The sequence below is a fragment of the Syngnathus leptorhynchus genome, unplaced genomic scaffold (genome assembly GCF_054491065.1).
Source record: "Syngnathus leptorhynchus isolate UIUO unplaced genomic scaffold, UIUO_Slep HiC_scaffold_450, whole genome shotgun sequence".
Taxonomy (NCBI): domain Eukaryota; kingdom Metazoa; phylum Chordata; class Actinopteri; order Syngnathiformes; family Syngnathidae; genus Syngnathus; species Syngnathus leptorhynchus.
In genome coordinates, this window is record NW_028232387.1 from 18791 (window position 1) to 22500 (window position 3710).

A 3710-nucleotide genomic window follows, 5' to 3' on the forward strand; every position below is an offset into this window, starting at 1 on the left:
GAGCGTCAGGGCCAGGCTCCTCAAACATGGACCGAGTGTCGCCCTTAACACAGACCAAGGGGAGGACGGCCGCCTCCTTAAACACAGGCCGGAGAGGAGCGTCAGGGCCAGGCTCCTCAAACATGGACAGAGTGTCGCCCTTAACACAGACCAAGGGGAGGACGGCCGCCTCCTTAAACACAGGCCGGAGAGGAGCGTCAGGGCCAGGCTCCTCAAACATGGACCGAGTGTCGCCCTTAACACAGACCAAGGGGAGGACGGCCGCCTCCTTAAACACAGGCCGGAGAGGAGCGTCAGGGCCAGGCTCCTCAAACATGGACCGAGTGTCGCCCTTAACACGGACCAAGGGGAGGACGGCCGCCTCCTTAAACACAGGCCGGAGAGGAGCGTCAGGGCCAGGCTCCTCAAACATGGACCGAGTGTCGCCCTTAACACGGACCAAGGGGAGGACGGCCGCCTCCTTAAACACAGGCCGGAGAGGAGCGTCAGGGCCAGGCTCCTCAAACATGGACCGAGTGTCGCCCTTAACACAGACCAAGGGGAGGACGGCCGCCTCCTTAAACACAGGCCGGAGAGGAGCGTCAGGGCCAGGCTCCTCAAACATGGACCGAGTGTCGCCCTTAACACAGACCAAGCGGAGGACGGCCGCCTCCCTAAATACAGGCCGAACCGGAGCGCGAGTGTCGCTCCTTAAACACGGACCGAGTGGAGGACGGCCGCCTCCTTAAACACAGGCCGAACAAAATGACACAAAGTGTCAACTGCGAATGTTGTCCATCCAAGGAAGGAGCGTGATGCCCGGCCGGCTCCTTAAACACAGGCCGAGAGTCGCCCCGGACGGTCCGCCTCGCGGCGCCCGTCTGCTCGGATAAAATGACACAAAGTGTCAACTACGAATGTTGTCCATCCAAGGAAGGAGCGTGATGCCCGGCCGGCTCCTTAAACACAGGCCGAGAGTCGCCCCGGACGGTCCGCCTCGCGGCGCCCGTCTGCTCGGATAAAATGACACAAAGTGTCAACTGCGAATGTTGTCCATCCAAGGAAGGAGCGTGATGCCCGGCCGGCTCCTTAAACACAGGCCGAGAGTCGCCCCGGACGGTCCGCCTCGCGGCGCCCGCCCGCTCGGATAAAATGACACAAAGTGTCAACTACGAATGTTGTCCATCCAAGGAAGGAGCGTGATGCCCGGCCGGCTCCTTAAACACAGGCCGAGAGTCGCCCCGGACGGTCCGCCTCGCGGCGCCCGTCTGCTCGGATAAAATGACACAAAGTGTCAACTACGAATGTTGTCCATCCAAGGAAGGAGCGTGATGCCCGGCCGGCTCCTTAAACACAGGCCGAGAGTCGCCCCGGACGGTCCGCCTCGCGGCGCCCGTCTGCTCGGATAAAATGACACAAAGTGTCAACTGCGAATGTTGTCCATCCAAGGAAGGAGCGTGATGCCCGGCCGGCTCCTTAAACACAGGCCGAGAGTCGCCCCGGACGGTCCGCCTCGCGGCGCCCGCCCGCTCGGATAAAATGACACAAAGTGTCAACTACGAATGTTGTCCATCCAAGGAAGGAGCGTGATGCCCGGCCGGCTCCTTAAACACAGGCCGAGAGTCGCCCCGGACGGTCGCCTCGCGGCGCCCGTCTGCTCGGATAAAATGACACAAAGTGTCAACTACGAATGTTGTCCATCCAAGGAGGGAGCGTGATGCCCGGCCGGCTCCGAAAACACAGGCCGAGAGTCGCCCCGGACGGTCCGCCTCGCGGCGCCCGTCTGCTCGGATAAAATGACACAAAGTGTCAACTGCGAATGTTGTCCATCCAAGGAAGGAGCGTGATGCCCGGCCGGCTCCTTAAACACAGGCCGAGAGTCGCCCCGGACGGTCCGCCTCGCGGCGCCCGCCCGCTCGGATAAAATGACACAAAGTGTCAACTACGAATGTTGTCCATCCAAGGAAGGAGCGTGATGCCCGGCCGGCTCCTTAAACACAGGCCGAGAGTCGCCCCGGACGGTCGCCTCGCGGCGCCCGTCTGCTCGGATAAAATGACACAAAGTGTCAACTACGAATGTTGTCCATCCAAGGAGGGAGCGTGATGCCCGGCCGGCTCCGAAAACACAGGCCGAGAGTCGCCCCGGACGGTCCGCCTCGCGGCGCCCGTCTGCTCGGATAAAATGACACAAAGTGTCAACTGCGAATGTTGTCCATCCAAGGAAGGAGCGTGATGCCCGGCCGGCTCCTTAAACACAGGCCGAGAGTCGCCCCGGACGGTCCGCCTCGCGGCGCCCGCCCGCTCGGATAAAATGACACAAAGTGTCAACTACGAATGTTGTCCATCCAAGGAGGGAGCGTGAGGCCCGGCCGGCTCCGAAAACACAGGCCGAGAGTCGCCCCGGACGGTCCGCCTCTCGAGGCGCCCGCCCGCTCGGATAAAATGACACAAAGTGTCAACTACGAATGTTGTCCATCCAAGGAGGGAGCGTGAGGCCCGGCCGGCTCCGAAAACACAGGCCGAGAGTCGCCCCGGACGGTCCGCCTCTCGAGGCGCCCGCCCGCTCGGATAAAATGACACAAAGTGTCAACTACGAATGTTGTCCATCCAAGGAGGGAGCGTGATGCCCGGCCGGCTCCGAAAACACAGGCCGAGATTCGACCCCGGACGGGCCGTCTTCTCCCGGCGCCCGCCCGCGTACGCCCCCCATCCCCGGTCGCCCGTCTGCTCCCGGCGGGCCTCCGAGTACCCCCTCACCCAACTGACCGACTGGCACTCATGACCCGCCTTGGTAGGGCCTCCATCGGCCTCGGCTCGTCCGACGTCGGGTGGACGGTTCCTACCCACTGCGGGTCGCACTCTAGCGCCCCGGCCGCTGCGTGAGCGTGCGCTCCCCGCGCCGCCCCGCAGGCCCCGGCGCGACCGTACTGCGGCGAGACCGAGACGACCCGGTTTGGCATCCATCCCACCTAGCCACGATCCACGGAGGCCGAGCGAGCGGCTGAGTGTCGGGCGCCGCGCGTGCGAGCGTCCGCCGGCCGCGCCGGTCCTTCCGCGAATGTCGTTTCTCAAACCCTCCGGCTTGATAGCGGCGGCACCACGGGAAGCCGTCCACACACACCGTCCGACCTCTATCCGAAAAGCCTTCCCGACCAACCGCGGTCGCGGGGGCGTCTGTCGCTCCGCATCGGGGGGGCGTATGGCTTCCGCGCTACGCGCTGCGGGCTCGGGGGGGCCGCAACGGCTGAGTCTGACTCGGCCGGGGCGCAGCTTCCCTCCCGGCAGTCAGCAATAGTGCCGATCGCGCCTGCCACCAGCCCCCTCCCCGACGGGTTCGTCGGCGCCGGCTGGCCGCCGTCCGCCTTCGTTCCCCGAGGGTTCCCAACCAGCGCCGATCCAACTCCGCATCCTGGCCGCACGCAGTGCGTGCCTCGCGCGGGTAAGTCGCCGGCGCAGCGCCGCAGCTCCCGACCCCCGCGTACGGGAATAGTTGAGGGCCTCAGCGGGCCGCACCGACCGAGTCCGACTCGGGCCGGGGCGCAGATTCCCGCTTGGGTGACCGAACGTTCTCTGCTCGGGCCGGAGGGCCGACGCCCGTCCCCCCCCGTCGTCCCCCACGGACCGCCTCCGAGGCCACTTCGCACGGCTCATCCTCGGCTCCCTACCAATGCTTAATCGATGGGGCCGCCCGGCCGGATTCGCGCCACCCTGTCCACCGCGAGTCTCCCCAG